Genomic DNA, 23,643 nt, shown 5'->3' on the forward strand with positions numbered 1-23,643 from the left:
AAGAAAGTAAGAAAAGTGATTAAGCGCTGCCTAGAGACCAAGACTTTGTGAAATTCAGTATCGATCGGACCACGTAAATTTTCTGTCAGCCTTTAACCTTATCTTCACCTCTCAATAAAGTGAGGAGCTGCCAGGATCGACGCATGGTTCGGATTCCACGTTAAACCGGAGATGACATGTGTGAGTGTCGGCTTTCTCGGCAAATTTCATATATAAAGCCTTCACGGGTTGTCAGCCGAGTAGCGTCGTCGTCTCGTAGCAACGTTTCGATGGAATGCGTCTCCATCATCTTCAGGCGCCTGAAGATGATGGAGGCGCATTCCATCGAAACGTTGCTACGAGACGACGACGCTACTCGGCTGACAACCCGTGAGGACTTTACATCCGGAGATGACATTTTCCCAGTTAGATAACTGGGTAAATTGTGGACAGACTAAGTCGCCAAAGTAGCATCCATCTCGTTATGCCAGGCCAAGTAACATTTATTGAAATTTGCACTACAGCTCAAAATGACACGAATTCATGACATTATTTTTTAACATAGTCATGAATTATGTGTGAAAGGCGACTTGGGGCTTAGAAAGCCTGGAATATATAAAATCCCGTGTCAGTGTGGGAAGGCTTACGTCGGCCGTTCGATTCGCGCAGTTTAGGACAGGTCCGTAGAACATCGCCGTCATACGAAGCAACAACAGCCGCAAAAATTGGCGGTAGCAGAACATTGCTTGAACGAGGGAGATGGGATGAAATTTGGCGGAACTGCGATAGTAGCTAAGACTTCCGATTTTTTGGAACAGTGTTTATAAATAGGCAATTGATATTAGGTTGGCAGGTAATTTGATTAATAGAGACAATGAGATTCCTCTTAGCAGGACGTGGAACACTGTACTATTCCGCTTCAAAATAGAACGTTCTACGGTGCGGCCATTCCGAGTGTTCGAAAATATTCTCTGAGCACGATATAACGTTTTAACGGGAAATCCACCTCTAGCATTGCTTTTCCTCAACAGCAGTTGTCGATACCAGTATTACTTTGCGAATTTTGGACAGGTCAGTATTATCTCAGTTGCTTTTTTGAAAACTTCCATATAATTTTATACACAGTATGTTATATTTCAAGTTAAAATTTATGAAAATGAATTACATTACAACATGTTCTAGTCTCGATGTTATAATCGATAAGTACTGGTTCTGGATGTACAGTTAAATTTTTTTTTAAACTTTTGAAATTACGAACTATTGGCACGCTTAAAGTTTTTGTTGTTAATTACACAATAATGTACTAGTTACTATGTTTATTTCTGGATTCATTTATGAAACAATAATAGAAATTAATAATCTAACAGAAACTAGAAGAAATTCATTTGTTAAGAAATATTGCAAACCCTTTTGAATACGGTTATTTCCACAGTGTGTGGCAGTCGTAAGAATGTCTCTGATGTGATCTGGCATTTTTTGTATTTTGTGCTAACAACGTAATTTCGGCTCTGTTATGTGAAAAATCAAAATACTGTATAATATACTACTATGTGAGAAAATAGATTTACGTGAAAACAAAAATTCTGCAACAACAATCTTCAAATTTATTTAAATCAATCCAACCGTGAGGACCTAAAACGTGACATTTTCGCCTTCAAAAATCAGACCCCTAGAGTAGAAGAACTTGAGCCCACTCTACTTGAGAAGGTAAGTAAACCACAAAATTTTTTGTAATCTTCGCTCCTCTCAAATCTTTATAAAAGACTTTGCTTAATGTGGACAATAGATGGAATCAGGAAGGAGGGGTGAGATTACACGGTGTTCTCCTAAGGGAGGCGCCAAGTACCCAAACTTGGAGGGCAGCAACTGCCGTGGGCGGCGATATGCGCCGTGTACGGTACGGAGACCTACATGGGATGTCAATTTACTACCTTGGAATCGTTCCTCCTCGGGACTGAGCAGCAGCATCGTTCTCCTGAAGATGGCGAACAGTGATATCGCCGAAACATGAATCGAGTTTATTTTAGAATCCGGCAGCAAATCTGAAGAGACTTTCAAGACTTAACACGCCGGGAAAACATGCGAAGTCACATCTCTGTAATACTTGCGTCTTGCTCGAACCGACCGGTAACAAGTCCAACGGTTCACCTCTGAATTGCCTCACTGTCTTTCTTTAATCCGACCTGGTGGGATCCCTACACTCGAGCAGTACTGAAGAATGCTTTGCACTAATGTTCTATACGCGGTCTCCATTCAAGATGAGCTACAGTTTCCTAAAATTCTCCAAATAAACCGAAGTCAACCAGTCCTCTTCTCTACTATCGTCCTGACGTGTTCGTTTCGTTTCATATCGCCTTGCGACCTTACGTTCAGATATGTAATCGACGTGACTGTGTCATGCCTCACACCAACAATGCTGTATTTGAACATCATGGGAACTTTTTTCCTACTCATCTGCCCTAACATACATTTCTCTACATCTAGAGCTGTCATCGAGCACATCAAATAGAAATTTGGTCTATGTACCTATGTACCTTCCTACAGTCACTCAACGACGACACCTTCCCGTAGACCACAGCGTCATCAGTAAACAGTCTAAGGCGTCCTACCCCTCTTCCCTGGGGCACTCGCGACGATATCTTTGTCTTCGATGGACACTCGTAATCGATGACGCTGTTGTAGATTGTATTACGTAAGTAGTTCTCCAGCCACTCACATATCTGGGAATCTAATCAGTATACTCGGACCTTCATTAACAATCTGTAGAGGAGCACTGTATCAAACGCTTTCCGGATATTTAGGAATGTGGAAACTGTCTGTTGCCTTTCATCCATGGTTCGCAGGATATCATGTGAGAAAAGGGCAGGCTGATTTCCGCATAAGCGATACTTCCTACATCCGTGGTGATGTGTCAACAGAAGCTTTTCCTTCTCGAGGAAATGTAGTGTTTTCGAACTCAGTTACATGTACGAGAATTGAGCAGCGAACTGATGTTAAGGATATTGGACTGTAATTCTGCAGCTGCGTTCTTTTGCTCTTCTTATTAACAGGGTCACCTGTGCTTTTTTCCAGTCGCTTGGGAATTTGCGCTGGGCTAGAGATTCTCGACAAACTATTGCTGGGTTGCCATCAGGTCCAGGAGACTTATTTCTTTTCAGTTTCAGGACTTCTTTGTTCACCACCATGTAACACTATTATAGATATGACCTATATTGATCTTATCGAACTTCCTTGTAGTTTTTACTTAATGTGACTTCTGTATCATCAAGCTGTTTGACGTAACATATACGTCAATGTTTTATTCATCATTTTTCTTGATATAATTAACCTATGTATGTAATTTTAAAGTAATCTTCCGTAAAAGAATGGAAATGTAAAAGCTCTACTTGTAATATTCATTCATAGATAGGGAAAGTAGTTTTCTAATCATGGAGAGAAATCTCTCTTTAATGAAACAGCCTTGGCGGGAATAGAAAAGGTGGATTTGGCGGTCGAAGTGCAAGGCTCCTTTGTGGCAAGAATGAGTTGGCTAGCATACAAAGTGTTCGCATCCTCCTTGCTGAACGTGGTAAGAAAAGCAGCAAGGTTATTTAATACAGCCTGGGATGTGGAAGAAATTTGGTTCAGTATTCGTGGGGTTCATTGGTTTAGCTCTGTACTAAGAAAATCCGACGCTAAGAAGAGAATTTTCAGAGCTTGTTATACAGCAGGAGCAATGGATATTTTGGCCGATCTTTTTTTTCGGTAGCCACAGGAAATGGGCACAGCCACCAACCCCGTCTCAAAGGATCATTTGAGTACTGTATAACTGCATGGACCAGTTAGGTGTTTTATTATCTTATAATAAATCTGTGTTCTTTAAACTTTGTATTGAGCACCCATATTTTATATTTAGTCATTTACCTAGAAAAGGGTCCTATTCCATGTGCTGCGATAATTTCGAGTATCCAATTTATTCAACAAAGAAGCTGATTTCTGTAGCAACATTTAATAATATTCGTGAAGCAGTAGACTCCTTAACCATTCAGTGATTCTTGTTTCTGGAGCACTCCACGTGGTTTCCACAGATGGGCAGTTAAAGTTATACTGCAGTATAATTGCTAAGAAAAGATTGAACGCATTCAGATGAAATACTCTTCTTACCGTAATCTCAGTACAGTATTACTGTTACTTGCAGAAACTGTGACGATTCATAATAGTTACTCGTTAGTGGAATAGAACAGCCAGCATAAGGATTAATTATTGTGCAGATTTGTTAGTAACAATGTTTATGTTGTCATGTCTATGTAGTTAAAGGTGTTATCGCTGAACTAAAGTATTCAGCCTTAATAAGAGATACCGACAGATTAGTTTCTGTCCTTCCCAATCTAATTCTTGAGTTATATTTATTTTCCAAATTATAATTACTATACTAAGGAGGCACAACCATCAATTTTATAATATTTGTGTGCCATAGTAAGTAACTACCACTATTTAAACTATAACATATGTAGAGGCCAAATGTTTCATTTGCACTTTATAGTATAAAGAAGCGAACACTCCTTGATAAAACACGCCGGCCGCGGTGGTCTCGCGGTTCTAGGCGCGCAGTCCGGAACCGTGTGAATGCTACGGTTGCAGGTTCGAATCCTGCCTCGGGCATGGATGTGTGTGATGTCATTAGGTTAGTTAGGTTTAAGTAGTTCTAAGTTCTAGGGGACTGATGACCTCAGATGTTAAGTCCCGTAGTGCTCAGAGCCATTTGAACCATGATAAAACAAACAGTAAACATAAAGAATATAATTATCGTAAATCCATTTTAGTGACAATAATTAAACTTATCAATGCTTCAACATTAGTAATAATTTACCTGTAATGATCATTAACTTCCTGCTTACGTGGGGTACCACGTGTGTGTAATCGATCAGATTCAGATCACAAGCCCACCACAAATCAAAGAGTAGCCGATGGACGAAACAAATGAGGAAAATTATGGGGAAGATAATGATTATATAAATGAATCAGTTGATATGTTCAGTACTTGGTAAATAGTCGAAGAACCGATAGCAACACACGAGGTAGAATCAAATTATGAAAACTTGCTAGAACAGGATAGTGATAAGCCACCAAACATGAACGATCTGGTTAAACTTCTGACCACACAAATCAGAGCACCAAGAAACCAACTGGTTGAGTTGATTTTTCAGTGCATTCATGCCACTAGCAATGCTAATGTCCAGGCTAGCAATATTTTTAGCATCAAGGTACAAAATAGTAGTCTTGAGTATCAACTGAAAACACATGCAAATTGTATTAGTAGCCTCAATATTCGAATGAAAAAAATGAGGTGTAAAGATAAGTAAGCAGATCGAAAAAGTAGATGAAAAGCTAGGCGCTTAGAATACTGAAAGTGATGACATGAAAACCGAAATAGACAACATAATAACTAATGCTACCACTACATAGGGGCAGATCTGTCAGAACAATGAAAATTTCGACTTAGAAATGATAAAGATTTAAGAAACGGTGGGACCCGCTTTAGTAACAAAAAGTGGACGAGAAAGTATTCGGTCTGAATACCGAAACTGTTGATGAATGTAGAAATCAAGTCTCACATTCGAGAAAGACAGTATCTGATTCTGGAAAGGCACAAGGTAACCAAGTTACGAAAAGAGCTATCATCGAACACTTTGCAAATTTAAGGCAAAATTGGTGACGTTGAACAGAAAATTAGGGTCAAGCCTAGTTGTGTAACTGATAGAAACCGTATAATAAACTTTTAGATGGCAAAGACCGCGGTGAACCTGCCAAAATACGTAATGGCTGCCCCCCATTGGATTCATTAAAAAACTATGAAAGGATTTTCACTGAATATCTGACAAATCTTGTAAAGATCAATGCAGTTCTCAGTGCATGAGCAGGTGATGCTAAATGGTAGGGACTAAATTAGAACACTGATCAAATGATGTTCAACAAATTTGTGCAAAACTTTACAGACGAATGACAGGCAAAGCAAAAACAAAACGCTACGGTCGCAGGTTCGAACCCTGTCTCGGGCATGGATGTGTGTGATGTCCTTAGGTTAGTTAGGTTTAAGTAGTTCTAAGTTCTCGGGGACTGATGACTTAAGAAATTAATTCCCATAGTGCTCAGAGCCATTTGAACCAAAAACCAAATTGTTTGTAGCAAGATTTTATAGCGGTCAGATTGTATGACAATAATGGCAGAAACTCCATGAAAGATTTCTGCAAATCCTGGTATGGAAAATTGAAACACTTAAGCAGCAGACGATCCGAATCCGAGATTATTTCGGAGTTATGGAAAAAGCTCCCATAGGATTCGAAGAGATACGTTGGTAGCAATCATAAAAGTTTTTCGGCGTTTCTGGAAAGAGTCAAATATGAAGATTGTTGGCGAGGTCATCGTGATTGTCGTCAGACTAACAACACCAATAGAGGTAATCACAATGACAATGAACAAAATGACGGCGATAGGTATCGCGTTAATATGGAGCAACGAGGAAGGCTAGGCGCAAATTGAGTCGCGTATAGCGCGGGTGGCGCGGCGCAGCGCAGCGTTCGCTTCTGTAACTTCACAGGTTCAAATGGGACCGCGCAAATTGGGACGAGACGAGACTGGGAAGCTACACGCGCCAGCACCAGGTCGCGCAGCTTTGTGGTTGCGGAACAGTTACTCGCGCCGCGCGTCGCGGGAACCCCGCGGGAGGGGTGAGGCGGGAAGCGAGAAGGCAGTCCTGCCATATGCTCACTTCGGCAGAGCGCATATGGGCAGTCGAAATATTGCTCATCCCAAAAATCAGCCTTACGGTGTAATCAATTTTATTGTCACCGATTAGTGTGAGAGGTGGCATGAGCCCCCTTTCATATTTCTATCTTACTCTGAGTAATTCGATTTTCCTCTCTAATTGCATGCGGTGAAAAGCCGCTATTCCTTCGCACATGGACTTCCCCACGCAGCATCTCTCGTCACTCGGATGGTCCGGTGACAGGGTGGTTCTGCTGATCTTTAAAGGGTTAAGCCTACGGGTGTGAGGGATGCTTTCCAGACGCCGACATTGTCACAAGAGTGGCGGCGACAAGCCCACAGGGGCCTGACGCAGCGGCTGGGCTAGAGATTCCGTTACTTCGCAGATACTTAGTGAAAACACGTTCTGGCGGGGTACCAGCGAGGCGTGAGAATGACTTGCGTACCCAGGCAGTCTTGGCGGGCAAATACCCTCGTTTCCTGCAAAATCATAACTGTGATTGGCTTGCTCAGGGAATATCTCCGTGACGTAGCAAAATCGGCGCAGAAATTGGCGGCAAGTATCTCCATTGGTGGAATAGTACTGCGTTGGCAATAGAAGGGAATTTTCCGCCGGTTTTCGAGTTGCTGATTGGAATGTGTAGCCACGACCACTGTTGTGGGGGTGGGAATGTTTTGTGTTCAGCTTGTACGGGTACTCTTGCGAGGGTCGGGCTCTCGGCTATCGGCTTTCGGTCAGAGTAGGCTACAAGACTGAGCTCTCGCTGCTCTGGACAGCCTGATTTCCGTTGGCTGCCTAATATACTTTCATTTAATTGTAACTGTTTGACGAAGTTGCTGAAGTTTCGACTTCAACGTAACTTTCCGAGTACAGTTGACAATTGAGCGTTCTGCGTACAAGCGTCCTATGTTGTCCGTCTTGAGCAGTTTTGGCTAAAGTTGACTGTATTGGAGTTACTGTGTGACTTCGTTTGTTAAAATCAATCACTGTACCGTCAGTGATTGTGTGGAGAGCCTTCTTCGTCTCCCTCAGAGGCACATTTGTATTAATACGAAGTATTTAGTCTGGAACAACCAGACCAGGATAATTTGTTTCTGGCTATACTCTCGACATTATTATCACCACGACGGGATGTCGAAGCAACCAACCATTGCTTCCGGTACGCCAGATCGTGTCCTTGCAGTTAAGAAGACATCTTGGTAATGTATGTCCGCAGCACCGGCAGATTAGGGAATTTTGCTATGTGATAATCAGAGCTCAGCAGAGCGCGCCTTTTTTTACGTGGTTCTGTCTTGGATGTTCATTGTCTGAGTTCTCACTACTATGTTGTTGTTGTGGTCGTCAGTCCTGACACTGGTTTGATGCAGCTCTCCATGCTACTCTATCCTGTGCAAGCTTCTTCATCTCCCAGTACCTACTGCAACCTACATCCTTCTGAATCTGCTTAGTGTAGTCATCTCTTGGTCTCCCTCTACGATTTTTACCCTCCACGCTGCCCTCCAATACTAAATTTGTGATCCCTTGATGCCTCAGAACATGTCCTACCAACCGATCCCTTCTTCTGGTCAAGTTGTGCCACAAACTTCTCTTCTCCCCAATCCAATTCAATACTTCCTCATTAGTTACATGATCTACCCATCTAATCTTCAGCATTCTTCTGTAGCACCACATTTCGAAAGCTTCTATTCCCTTCTTGTCCAAACTATTTATCGTCCATGTTTCACTTCCATACATGGCTACACTCCATGCAAATGCTTTCAGAAACGACTTCCTCACACTTAAATCTATACTCGATGTTAACAAATTTCTCTTCTTCAGAAACGCTTTCCTTGCCATTGCCAGTCTACATTTTATATCCTCTCTACTTCGACCATCATCAGTTATTTTCCTCCCCAAATAGCAAAACTCCTTTACTACTTTAAGTGTCTCATTTCCTAATTTAGTTCCCTCAGCACCACCCGACATAATTCGACGACATTCCATTATCCTCGTTTTGCTTTTGTTGATGTTCATCTTATATCCTCCTTTCAAGACACTATCCATTCCGTTCAACTGCTCTTCCAAGTCCTTTGCTGTCTCTGACAGAATTACAATGTCATGGACGAACCTCAAAGTTTTTATTTCTTCTCCATGGATTTTAATACCTACTCCGTATTTTTCTTTTGTTTCCTTCACTGCTTGCTCAATATACAGATTGAATTAATTTCTATCAAATTAAATTATTGCAGGTGCCAAACTCTTTTCTACTCCACTTGCAGGGTCGATTACAGTCAGTTCGCGTTTCTTCTTAATCCATGTGCAACAGCAAAAGTCGGAGTTAGGAAAGGGGGGAGGGGCTTAGAGCATCATTTCCATATCAAGATTCTAGAAGAATTTAGTGTTAAATACACTGCTAGCCCCGGACCTCGCAAGTGTTTCGTTTTTCGCTGTTTAAACGCTCCACATCATTTCGTTAGTTCATAATAGTTTTCAGTTACATATATCTGTACACATTTTTGTTTTGTTTATTCTTTTGTCAATAACAATGCACAGTTCAATAACCGGTGAGCCACTGGAAATATATCTTCTGCCTCCAAAATATTTTCAGATCGTAAGATTAGGCAGACGTCGTTAGGGTGGTGAATATCATAAAATCGTGTGATCTAGAAGCAAGACAGGAAAGTAAAACCTGCTGCCTGTTATACTAACGTATCTCTACGACGTGTTACAAAAAGTCGGAATGGCGTAACTTTCACAGGTATGAACCCTTTGTGCTCCTCGTAAAAAGTGTCTGAGATATGAAGAACATAACTTTGACTATTATTATGTGGATGTGGGTCTAATAAGGGACATTATACTACGTACATGTGGACATCACATTTACACTGCAAGCCAGAAACAGTCGAGAAGCCCTCGTGAATAACGATGTTTTAATCGGCTCGTTTTGATATGTAAAAGTATTTCAGCGGTTGCATACACGCTATCAGCATTAATAAACTAACTACACAACAGGCTACACAAAGGAAGCAGTGGTCGGTATTATTCCAAAAGTATGAGTATCCTGACAGTGTGTGGTGATTTGATATGTTTATTTCTTTGAAATGTATTGCTGACTAAGGCAGATCTACTTTCAAGATAAAGTTTTTCGAACGACGTGAACTCTTCCTCTCACAAAACACACTTGGCTAGCTTCCGTATTCCTGTCTCGCGTATTATTCTCAGCTGCTGACGATACACTGACTGTCGTGTTGTGCCATGTATTAGTTGTTTAGTCTTATCAATAACAACTTTCATAGAAGTGGAGCCCCTCAACGCCCACACCGGCATGAAGGCCAACACAAAAGATCTACTGCCATCTCTGCATAAGGGTTAGTATTTACTAAAGTGAGGTGTCTCAGGATGTGGGTACTGCGATGTTTGCGTACGTCTGGTTAAGATTAACCATTAATACGCGCTCATCTGGAGATAGATTGGTCGAAATCTGACGAAGGGTAGCGGTTTTAGGGCACAGGAAAAAAAGTGCCAAGGCAAGAGCCAAGGGAAAAAAAACTTCTGCGATAGTTAGGTCGGGTGGTAAGAGCAGTAGCGGTTGTCTTGCTGCCTGCAATAGGTTGTGCAAGAATAGGCTTTGTTAGTAGTGGGTATCAAGCATGTCGATACCTTGGCGTTGTGCGTTGTGCTGCTCGGCGGCTGGCGCTGGGTGCTGGTACAGAGTCTTCGCTCAGCGCCAGCAGCCTGCAACAGTTAGGTTTGTTATCGACCTTGTGTCCGATAGGTCATATACCGGAAGCACAGTGTGAGGGAATGTTGGCAGATTGTTTGTGCGCCTGTGGGTGAGCTCGTCGGTGTCCCTGCTGTGGCCTGTTACCAAAGAATTAAATTCTTTGGTAAGTTTCCATTCCAGTCACCGAGTGTTAAAAATACGACCGGTTGTGGGATTCAAGCAAAATTCCAACAGAACTGGTGATTTATTTTTGTGTGAATTTTTAACCTTTTCTCATTCGAAGAACCATCACCATTTACGAGTAACGGCCACATTTATCTTGTTGACAAGTTTGAGAGTACTTATTTTGCGAAAACACAATATAATTGGCACAAATCCAGTTTTGCATCAGCTACTGTTACAGATTTCTGAAACAGAGTGTCTCATTAAACAAGTAATTGGCGACCAGAGAGCTACACAGCTTACGAAAACGCTCATTGTAACAGTTTGTGGTAACAGAAGAGGAGAAATGTCATGTATACTTTCATACTAGGAAACTCTAGACTGAGCAGCTGTCGATAACTCTTAAAAATTACAGTCACTGGAATGAAATAAATAAAAAGGGCCTTGTAACTACTGATATATCGACATAGACAAGCTGCCAAAGTACCCTCCCCCTTGTGTGCCATAATTCCCCATTATCTCGTTTACATGTCTAGAGCGGTTTAGGAGATACGAGGGAGGTAAGTATGCCATAGCAGTCAATAATGAATATACGGCTAACATAGTGGAAGATATCCTAAAAAAGAAAACTCCGAGAACTACTACGCTCAACACCTCATGCACTGAAATTAACCCAAAAAAACGTTTTTCTATTCCTTTCATAGGACCCATTTCCTATCAAAGTCAGCGCACGCAATGCAACAAATACAACTGCAGTGTTGCCTTCTCTACTAACAATAATCTAAAGAGAAACTTCATTCATAATTTGAAATCCATTCGCCCCCCTACAGAACGTTCAGGCGTTTATAAGATCATCTGCGATACCTGCTCCTCCTATTATATAGGGCAAACTGGACGTGCTTTCGCCATCAGATATAAAGAACATCTTTTCAGGAAGAACGGCAGCAGTCCCCTAAATTCATCCTTGGCCGATCATCTCTTAATTATTGGACACGTGCCTAAGGCCATAGGCGATAACAATATTCTGCATACCGAAAAAAAGGGGCGTAGGATAGCTATCTTGGAGGAATTGGAGATTTTCAAACATCTCTCTCGTCATTATGGCCTCATTCTCAAAGAACAGCTGCAGCTGCGAAATAAAAACTTTTTCGACTGTATAAAGCCATTGCTTGATCTTTGATTCAGATTTCCTCATGCAGTTTACCGAAATGTTGTTTTCCTGTCACATCCTTGCTGTTTTCTTGTATGTCATAACTAACGTTTTTCACTTTACAAAATGTTTCTCTATTTAAAGCAGATAAATATGTAACTTCATCCTGTTATTACTAGTACTTACGTTATGCCTGAATAAGTTGCATCACAATTTCATGTGTCTAATTTTGAATGTACAATAGCCTAGTTGTTTCCGCGGCTAGTAGATGACGCTCGTAGCAACACCATGTTTACTTGCCCACACTTTCTAAAGTGGGCACCTCAGTCTTATTGCAACCCTTGTTCACATTATGAGCAGCCCTTAGCGGCTCGCCATCTCACAACTATTCATGACGTCGCCTTTCCGGCTTAGATCTTTTTTGATATGTGACTTGTAAGTACTGCATCTTTTCCAGTCAGTACAAACTTTAATTTTATTAATGTATTATATACCTAATATGTTTTAGAACAGTTAGTCTAATTCTGAAGACGACGGTCATAGTAGCTTCGAAACCTGGTCAATTTTGACTTAATATTTGTGACCGAGGGCTTATTTGCTCTAATGTAAGTTTAGTTCATTGCCGTGGGCATACGATCTGGAGTGAGTGCGCTACATGGGTCCATTTCCTCGAGATCGGAGACAGATGGAGACCTCCTCCCAAGTGTAAAGAAAAATTCATGTTAACTAAATTTCATACGCAGCAACATTTGGTGTAATACGCACCAAATGCAAAATCGTAGTGACCCCTATTTCTCATTGCAAACTTTTTGAGTTTTGAGTAGTGTCTTACTAAAATGTGTATATCATAATAAGCATGACCGTTAGCGAGATGATGGGCACTTCACCACGAAGCTGACACATGACGCTACAAGTAGGGCTAAAACAAATATTTTCAGTGAATTGTTTCCGTAAAATCGTTTGAGAAAGATAACAGGGTGCGCGCGATTTGGTTCTGTCAGCGCAGAGCGTTACCAATCGGCGCTTGCGAAGTATGTGTACGCGTCGCAGTATGCGTTGGGCCGGCGCGACATGTGCGGCACGTGTTTGTCGCGCTGTAGTGTCGCGTCACGTCACACGTGCTATACGCGTCTCAATTTGCTCTCTACACGAGAGAGCGACTGCGAAGCACCGCAGACCGCTGCATGCTGAGCGACAGGTGTGCCCAGGAATGAGTCACGGCAGGCAGGCAATGAAACCAATACTAGCTGGCGGACAGAGCGCCCACCACTAGCGAATAAATCAGATCGTCAGCCGTCCGTATGGAAGCTGTACTTAACGACAGCAGAACGGGATGAGGGCGTCACAGTAGACTACAATGAACCCGCTTCGGTAGGTAACGACACCGTGGCAAGAGAAAACGTGGAAATGGTCGTAGGCGACGGAGAAAGCGCTGACAGCAGTTTAAATAGTGATACAGTTTGCGAAAATGAGTTGTCAGGGACTGCAAAGTGGTGCGAGCAAATCGATGATGTGTACCAAGGGTTAAACAAAAGTGAATGGGAGGATTTAAAAACGAGTTACACGACCACAATGTTAAGTAGTGGAGAAAGGAGAAAAAGGGACGTTGAGGTTCCGGTAGTGGACCAATTGTAAGGAGTGAATGGAAGTATTTAGCTCCATGAAAAGTCTTCGAACAGAATATAAAGAGCCTGTGAGATGGCTGCTAGCAGTGGAAAATTCCTTTACTACGGAATCGGCAGTGCTGGACTGTTGCCAGCAGTTCGCATTCTCTCTAGGTCTGATTTCGCGGTCTTCTACTCGTGGCCTGTTGTGCCTAAAAAATACCGATAATTGTTTGATAACTGTGATATTGTCTATTACCCATACAGTTTTAGCGTAAGATAGGCCACGAAGTAAGTCGCAACCAACGCACCTGCTCCCTCGCGTAGTACTTTATGTATCTGACTGTACTCGGTATTCCTTAATGCATCTACCATTTGATACGCACATCGTACAGCTCTTGCGTAGCTTTCAGTTTTTGACACAAGCATTTGATTTTGAGCTCCAGACATTTTACATCTAGTATGAGACGCAATTTCCATGTGCACCTGTTTCTGAATACACTTCCTGGGTCCGCAGCTCGTGGTCGTGCGGTAGCGTTCTCGCGCCCAGTTTCCCAGGTTCGATTCCCGGCGGGGTCAGGGATTTTCTCTGCCTCGTGATGACTGGGTGTTGTGAGCTGTCCATAGGTTAGTTAGGTTTAAGTAGTTCTAAGTTCTAGGGGACTGATGACCATAGATGTTAAGTCCCATAGTGCTCAGAGCCATTTGAACCATTTGAACACTTTCTGTCGTGTTTTGCATAGTGACGTGATAGGCAGAGTGAACAGAAAAGGATATTTCCCCGTATTTAAAAAGTTCAATAATTCTTGCGCCAATCACAATTTGCGAGTGGGTGATATGTGTGCTTTTGGCATTGAACATTCACGATAATTATGACTTCTTTCATTTACTGAAACGATTGTTTACTTTTTGTCTGACTGCGCTAGTGAAGGTTTTCTGGTAGTTTAGATACCTACAGAATGTTAAATTATAACCTTTACTTTATTTATACATGAAGTGTTTTTGGTTTCCTTTACCAAATAACGCGACATAGCCAGAAAAACTATAGTCACTGTTGATTACTCTCGAGAAAATATATTGACCCAAATGAAAAGTATTACACAATGGAACATGAGTCTGATTATAAATGTTGGTGGAGATGATCATGACGTAACTGGTGCTGCATGATTAAACTTTCACAGGACACTGACGTCCATCATCAACATCTGTATGAGTTGAGATACCACAGTCACGAATAAACTTTTATATAGGAAGTTCCGTGAAAGCAAATACCCTCCAAATGCTATATTGACGAATATCTTTCGGTACGTGCAGTGTTAGTTCATGAAGGCCACTGGCTATAGGCCGCTAAGTTAGTGTACACCTTACAATCGCATCACAGGCATGCTCTATGGATGACAAATCACGGGACTAGGCTGGCCAGTCAAGGGTCCGTTCATTGCTTAAGGTATTTGCGGCGTGAACAGCAGTGTGGAGACTTCCTTACGCTTCTAGAATATGTCGTTTGATAATCTGGTCATGAAGAGTATGGCAACAGACACTACCATGCTTGACACATACTAGTGAGAATTCAACATCTGCAGTCATACCCAACAGCTCGCTATAGCATCAGTCATGATGATACTGTTGCATGAGTCCATCTCGTCACCACTCGTTCTGCAGTCGCTGCACTACAGACAATATCTGTGTCGTCTGTCGGTATGCTACCTTTCGAGCTTCCCCGAAGTCTGCAGGATGGCTACTAGCTGCACTCACATGTCCTCTGGGTTCTATCTGTTACGATCTCCACCAGAAAAGTTTCATTCACGTTAGACACACCCAGCAGCCATTACTTAATCGAACAATCTGTAAGAAGGACTATTTTCTGTCCCCAATATCGACTCACATAAGGATGAAATTTTAATCAACGCATCCCAATGGCAGGGTGTATCAGTTTGGTAGCGTTCGATAAATGTGTTCCCGAAGAAACACCGACGAACTTTATAGACAAGTTCCTTAAACAAAAGTAAGTAAAAAAGTCTAGTAAACATGGGCTCCAACATACCTTAAGACGTACGACCACTTGTTTATCTTCGATACTAAGAAACAGATCTAATCTACTGCAAGGTCTTTGTTTTCCATATTTTGGGAGGAGAAGTACTGGCCGAAACAAGAAAAAAATGTGCAGTAAACATGTGGTCTAAAATACATATCTTAAGAGCTATGAGAACTTGTTCATCTTCGTTAGTGTGAAAAACATCGCTTCCACTGAACAATTACTCATACTTTTTAAAGCCCTTGTTTATAGACATTTGTTTCTTATTTTGGTCCATATTACCTCCTCCAAAAATATGAAAAGCAAAAAGCTTGCAGCAGAAAAGACGTTTCATAGTATCGAAGATGGAAATGTGCCCATATCTCTTAAGGAATGCGCTTTAGCGCTCTTGTTTACCAGCAATTGCTTCCTGTTTTGTTATAAGGAACTTGTCCCTAAAGTTTGTCGGTGTTCTTTTTCGGGACACCCTCGGTTTCACACTGGACTCGCATTAGGAAGGACGACGGTTCAATCCCGCGCCCGGCCATCCTGATTTAGGTTTACCGTGATTTCCTTAAATCGCTCCAAGCAAATGCCGGGATGGTTCCTCTGAAAGGACGCGGCCGACTTCGTTCCACGTCCTTCCCTAATCTGATGAGACCGATGACCTCGCTGTTTGGTTTCTTCCCCCAAAACAATCTCCCCCCCCCCCCCATCGGTGTATAAGTACATTTCTGTTAATATACCGTTACTGTCAACGGAAAGTAACTGGATTTAATATAACTGTCTATGTAGCCGTTATCATGATGATTTTGGCACAGGTGCTCATTACTTACTCCCTGGAAGGTGAAAAACGTTTACCGGACCGGGACTCAAACCTGCAAACTTTGCCTTTCGCGGGCAAATGATATGTACCCAAAGAGCTATACAAGAACGACTCACGACCGACAATCGCAGCTTTTTTTCCACAAGTAACCCTGTCCTCCCTTCCAAGCTTTACTGAAGTTCTGGTGCGTACCTTGCAGGTCTACCACTGACGGAAGGAAGGATTCTGCTGAGAAATGTCTTAACTACGGGACGGTGGATTCTTTCCAGAATGAATTCTCGCTCTGGAGAGGAGTGGTCGTTGTTTTTAAATTGTGCGCTAAGCTGGGAAGGTTGGGCAGTGGTACTGGCACAAGTATAGCAGTGAGGGTGGTTCTGGATAGCTCGTAGACCCACAAAGCAAAGAACCTTCGCACCAGTCTTTATCTTAGACACCTAACCACATTCTTCATATAGTTATAGAGAAATATCAATTGCCGAAAATCCAACTATGAAGATGTACAATGCAATATTCCAAAGCAAAGTTGAAACTGAGAATAATTGCAGGGAATGGAAAAAGATGAGGACAAATATCCAAAAACCTCTGATCAAATGCGCGATCTGTATGGCACACCAAAAGACTACCACAAACAGTAAACTAAATGAAATATAGCTTAGCACGTTGTCAAATGGTACTCGCTGTAATGTATAGGTTACTATACGTCATCGCCTAATAAGGTGGGAGAAGCCAGAAATTTAGCAGTGGTAGAAACGCGCTCTCTGATGCAAAGTGAAAATTGTTTCCTCTGTTTAGGAGTTAATCTTCGTAGAAGTGTCAAAAAGGTAATGAAATTTCGGTAACAGGCAGCATTCATCTGAAAAACTGAATTGCAGAATCACGTCATGCTTAATGCAGAGTACTCAAAAATCCACTCTATTGCAAGATGCCACTATGTTTAAGGCTATACGTATAAAGGGTGGTCAGGAAATAATTTTTATGAAATAAGAATCGACACGTTGCGCCTTTTTCGTGTATATTAGCATCATCTTAGTCACTTTGGCTGTTGCGTGCTGAAACACAAGTGCCCCGACAGAAGTGGTGTCATCAAACGTGTTCTTCGTTTGGTTTCCTAAGACCAAAGAGGAGAGCGATACAAAAATGGGAGTTGTGCCAGAATTAAGGATCAAACCCAAGCCAAATTCTGAGCAGTCCCGTGCGCTATGATCTGCGCTATGAGAATAACCGACAAAAATTGTATCTAGCAGGTTGCTTGACTTTGCGTGTACAACAGACTGATGACAAACTTTGTGTGTGTGAATTCCTAAAGGACGAAACTGTTGTGGTCATCGATCCCTAGTCTTACACACTACTTTATCTAACTTTCGCTAAGAACACACACACACACACACACACACACACACACACACACACACACACACACACACACACACCCATGCTCGAGGAAGGATTCGAAACTCCGGCGGGAGGGACTGCACAATCAGCGACATTGCACCTCTACCCGCGTGGCCACTCCGCGCTGAGGCAAACTTTAGTGCTAATTAACTCGGAAACGGCGCGACGAATTGAATTTTTTTCTAAATATTATTTCTTATCTGAACCAACCCAGGAACACCATTAGAAGGTTTTCTGGCTGCTTATGACCACCATGCATCTATTGTTCCAGTGATCTGTAGAAAGTATTCTCCCTCGATAAACAGATCACACCCCTACGTTTCAGATGCATGATAATGATACATGTGCAAGGAAACGGTACAGGTGTGCGAACCCGACAAATGAATCGCAGCTGAGCGTGTTATTTGAAATTAATAATACTGTACTTGTATCTAGTTCATGATTTAATTCATTAAAATCATGGTTTATAACAAATTCTGTCTTACTGTGAAGCTACATAGGACATGAAAATGTAAATCTATTTCACAAGCTGGAGGTGAGTGGTGGACTGAATCAAAACGTGTTCAGTGAATTATCTTTACTGTATTGTGTTCGAAAGGAAACCATTTGGAAGGCTGGAAGATTACAGTGGCAATAAAACTCGGAGTGGACCTAACAGTATTTAAAACATGAGTTCGCATAGGTCGTGATGGGTGTATCGATTAAAATAAGTGAAGAATGAGCAGGGATAAAAGCCAAACCGCAAAACCATATCAAGTTATGAACTCACAAAGCGTTATCGATTAAAGTCCCTAGTAGCGTGAAGCACAAAAAACCGACTATTCCCGTATCTGTGCTACTGCCTCACCACATTGCTGCGTGAACTTACCCTCTTTACGATAATCTGGGCATCGAGCTGGCGCTGCAGTAGGTGATGGACTGTATATGGCCGACGCTCGGCTCTCAAATGCTGAACCTAGTATTCGATTAAATCTCGAAACGGAATCTACAAACAGAATCCGAATCCGTAACTCCAACTGCAGAAGCCGAACCGTTGCCAAAACCTGAATCACACTAAAACTCGCTCTCCGTTACACTTTCTCTCGGCCTGCCGCCAAAATTATGCGTAGGTAAATCGGAATGATTGTGTCAACCACGGCCATTGAGGTCCCATGTCTCCAACTTCTTCTCACAGCACTCCCTTTCCTGTCGTTCTTGACTGACGTGCCGGCACTTGACTTTACGCCATTACAGGACGAAACCATGGTCGGCGGCCAGTCAGAAAAATTAAATGTCTGGCAGGTTACACCCCGACGCATTTCATTACATTTCGATAACATTCACTACCTTAATATTCCATCAACTGCCATCATTTCGCACCGAAAGGCAACGGGACAGTGTAGAGCCTCATGACAATTCACATTAGATTTACACCTGTTCTGTTGGGGTTGGAGTAACTTAACATATGCTTGAGTCGCAACATTAAATAGGCCCCAGCAAGAAATATTTTAAAAATGGTTATCCATTTATATTTCATTTGTTTTCAGATTGATGAATTTATGTGAGACGGCACTAGGGTGGAAGATGAAAGACGAGCTGAATATGTGTTACCTGGGGATTTCTCATCCAATTGGGTCAAGCGCAACAGAACGACGAGTTTCAAAATTAATGAAAGACCTACGAAGAGGAAGTTACCACCAAAATGGTTCAAATGGCTCTGAGCACTATGTGACTTAACATCTGAGGTCAGCAGTCCCCTAGACTTAGACTACTTAAACTTAAGTAACCTTAAGCCACCACACACATCCATGCCCGAGGCAGGATTCGAACCTGCGCCTAGAACCGCTCGGCCACAGGGACCGGTGAAGTTGCCACCGCTTTGTGTCCAGAGTGTTAATACACTCCTGGAAATTGAAATAAGAACACCGTGAATTCATTGTCCCAGGAAGGGGAAACTTTATTGACACATTCCTGGGCTCAGATACATCACATGATCACACTGACACAACCACAGGCACATAGACACAGGCAACAGAGCATGCACAATGTCGGCACTAGTACAGTGTATATCCACCTTTCGCAGCAATGCAGGCTGCTATTCTCCCATGGAGACGATCTTAGAGATGCTGGATGTAGTCCTGTGGAAGGGCTTGCCATGTCATTTCCACCTGGGGCCTCAATTGGACCAGCGTTCGTGCAGGACGTGCAGACCGCGTGAGACGACGCTTCATCCAGTCCCAAACATGCTCAATGGGGGACAGATCCGGAGATCTTGCTGGCCAGGGTAGTTGACTTACACCTTCTAGAGCACATTGGGTGGCACAGGATACATGCGGACGTGCATTGTCCTGTTGGAACAGCAAGTTCCCTTGCCGGTCTAGGAATGGTAGAACGATGGGTTCGATGACGGTTTGGATGTACCGTGCACTATTCAGTGTCCCCTCGACGATCACCAGAGGTGTACGGCCAGTGTAGGAGATTGCTCCCCACACCATGATGCCAGGTGTTGGCCCTGTGTGCCTCGGTCGTATGCAGTCCTGATTGTGGCGCTCACCTGCACAGCACCAAACACGCATACGACCATAATTGGCACCAAGGCAGAAGCGACTCTCATCGCTGAAGACGACACGTCTCCATTCGTCCCTCCATTCACGCCTGTCGCGACACCACTGGAGATGGGCTGCACGATGTTGGGGCGTGAGCGGAAAACGGCCTAACGGTGTGCGGGACCGTAGCCCAGCTTCATGGAGACGGTTGCGAATGGTCCTCGCCGATACCCCAGGAGCAACAGCGTCCCTAATTTGCTGGGAAGTGGCGTTGCGGTCCCCTACCACACTACGTAGGATCCTACGGTCTTGGCATGCATCCGTGCGTCGCTGCGGTTCGGTCCCAGGTCGACGGGCACGTGCACCTTCCCCCGACCACTGGCGACGACATCGATGTACTGTGGAGACCTCACGCCCCACGTGTTGAGCAATTCGGCGGTACGTCCAGCCGGCCTCCCGCATGCCCACTATACGCCCTCGCTCAAAGTCCGTCAACTGCACATATGGTTCACGTCCACGCTGTCGCGGCATGCTACCAGTGTTAAAGACTGCGATGGAGCTCCGTATGCCACGGCAAACTGGCTGACACTGACGGCGGAGGTGCACAAATGCTGCGCAGCTAGCGCCATTCGACGGCGAACACCGCGGTTCCTGGTGTGTCCGCTGTGCCGTGCGTGTGATCATTGCTTGTACAGCCCTCTCGCAGTGTCTGGAGCAAGTATGGTGGGTCTGACACACCGGTGTCAATGTGTTCTTTTTTCCATTTCCAGGAGTGTAGTATGTTGGGTATGAACCAATAAAAGTTGGTTGTAAACAGCTGTATTAAATATTTTTATCGGAAAATACGATGGTGAGTCAAATGAAAACGTTAAATTTGTAATAACAAATCGAAATTTCCAACCGTTATCCTGTAAGTTGGTAAGCGTGCTACAAACAGCGTGCAGAATGGCCTGTAGGTGGCAGCATAGTGCAGATGCACACATACCGTTGCAGTATCAGTATAAAGATGGTAGCCCTACTTGCGACTTGCACCAGGGAAGAAAAGCGTTCTGTTATTCGGTTGACGGTCGAGGTGGCCGAGCGGTTCTAGGCACTACAGTTAGAAACCGCGTGACCGCTACGGTCGCAGGTTCGAATCCTGCTCGAGAGTGGGTGTGTGTGATGTCCTTAGGTTAGTTAAGTTTAAGTAGTTCTACGTTTTACGGGACTGATGACCTCAGCAGTTAAGTCCCATAGTGCTCAGAGCCATTTGAACCTTTTGTTATTCTGTTTTTGCGTAGTGAAGGTGTGAAACGTATTGAAATTCATCGACGAATGAAGGTTCAGTACGGTTATGCATGTTTGTCACAGCATCAAGTCTACGAATGGAGTAGGAAGTTCGCAAATGGTGTGACTTTCTGTGAAAGATGCTTCTGGTCCAGGTCAACCACAACAAGTTGTGACTCCACAGAACACTGCAGCAGTTGAAGCCATAGTGAAGGAAAACCGCCGAGTGACACTGAATGGCGCTGCAGCATGTTTATAGGTTAGTCATAGGTCAGCACACCACATTGTGCATGATGTGCTCCAGTTTCACAAATTGTCTGCAATATGGGTGCCACGGCAGCTGACTCCGGAAATGATAGAACGACGTTTTGATACTTGTGAAGAACTTCTTCGGCGCTTCGAACGAGAAGTTGACGGCCTTGCAAGAATCGTTACTGGGGACGAAACCTGGGTTCACTTCCACCAAGCGGAAACGAAGAGAGCGAGCAACCCAGACCTTGCCCCACGTGATTTCCATATGTTTGGACCACTCAAAGGCGCAATGGAAGGAAAGAAGTTCCGTTCTGATGAAGAGGTACGCCTCGAGTTGCATGAGTGGTTGCGCAGACTACCACAATAATTGTTGTCTAATAGAATTTATGCACTTTGTAAGCGCTGGAGGACTTGCATTGAGCGTGGGGGAGATTATGTTGAAAAGTGATACAGCTTTGTACCACTTCTGCACAATAAATAATATTTTTTTAAAAAAATTAAGGTTTTCATTTGACTCACCCTCGTAGATAAAACTTCGAGTTCAGTTATGTAGCCTATGTTTATTTCCAATCATCAGGTAATACAATCCAACACAAAAAAGCATCCACCACGAAGGAATTACCCTAATGGGACAGAATTCGGTACATGTGATGTAAATGGACATACAATATAAGACCACAATTTCAGAAAAAGTTGATGACTTTTACAAGAGAAAGAGCTTCACAAATTAAGCAAGTTAATAACGTGTTGATCGACATGGCACTGATTGATAGAGTTGTCGGATGTCGTTATGAGGGATATCGTGCGGAATTCTGTCCGACTGTCTCAGTGGTTTCGTGAAAATCCCGAGCTGGTTGGAGGGCCCTACTCATAATACTCCATACTTTCTCAGTTAGGAAGAAATCTGTCAACATTGCTGACCAAGGCTGGTTTTGGTAGGCTCGAAGACAAACAGTTGGAACTCTCACCGTGTGCGGACGGGCATTAACTTGCTGAAATGTAGGCCCAGGATGGCTTGCCATGAAGGCCAACAAATCGGGGCATAGAATATCGTTGACATACCACTGTGCTGTCAGGGTGCCATGGGTGACATATAAGGTCTGCTCCTACGAAAAGAAATGGTCCCAGACCATCACTCCCGTCTGTCGGGCCGTGTAACGGGCGACAGTCAGGCCACCGTTGTTCGGGCATCTCCAGATACGTCTTTGGCTTGGACTCTCATTGACTGGAGTAAAAATGTCTTCAGTGACGAGTCCCGCTTCGAACTGAGCCCCAATGATGAGCGAAGACGTGTCTGGAGACGCCATTCTAGGATTATGGATCAGCAAGATGATGACTGCCAGGGAGAATTTCTACTGCTTGTCTCCGTGTTTGCCGAAACCAACCTCTGCCAGCAAGGAGGCCGGATCTCCACCAGCTGAGAACATTTGGAGCAATGTGGGCAGGGTCGTCCAACCAGGTCGGAATTTTGACGATATAACACGCCGATTGGAGAGAATTTAGCACGATATCACCTCAGCTGGACGTTCTACAACTCTGTCAGCCAATGTCATGACCAGAGGTGAACCAATGCGTTATTGTCTTGCTGAATTTGTGAAGCTTTTTCTCTTGAATAAATCATCGAATGTTTCTGAAACTGTAATCGTTTGTTTCTCCGTACATATAGGTCACATGTACCGATTTCTGCCATAATCGGATAATTACTTCGTAGTTCAGAGTTTCTTTTTTTCTTTTTTAGGGTGTATTAGGCTTTCGATCATTTGCGATTGCACTAATGGTCGAATTATTTTTGAAACTGATCACCATTCATTGCTCTCACTCATTGACTCCGGTACTATATTTGCCCTCAAACCACGAAAATTATTTTCCCCGTGGCCTCTTTAATTCATGTAACTTAGTCAAATACTTCCTTTGGAGAGATCGATGTCGACTTCTTGCCCTAACCTGGCTCATGCCGCGCTAGTATTCAGTTTCAAAGGACCTGTCGTCAAAATGACTTTCAGCCCTGTCCTTCATTCTGTTCGT

Source organism: Schistocerca gregaria, chromosome X (genome assembly GCF_023897955.1).
Source record: "Schistocerca gregaria isolate iqSchGreg1 chromosome X, iqSchGreg1.2, whole genome shotgun sequence".
In the NCBI taxonomy this organism is placed as follows: domain Eukaryota; kingdom Metazoa; phylum Arthropoda; class Insecta; order Orthoptera; family Acrididae; genus Schistocerca; species Schistocerca gregaria.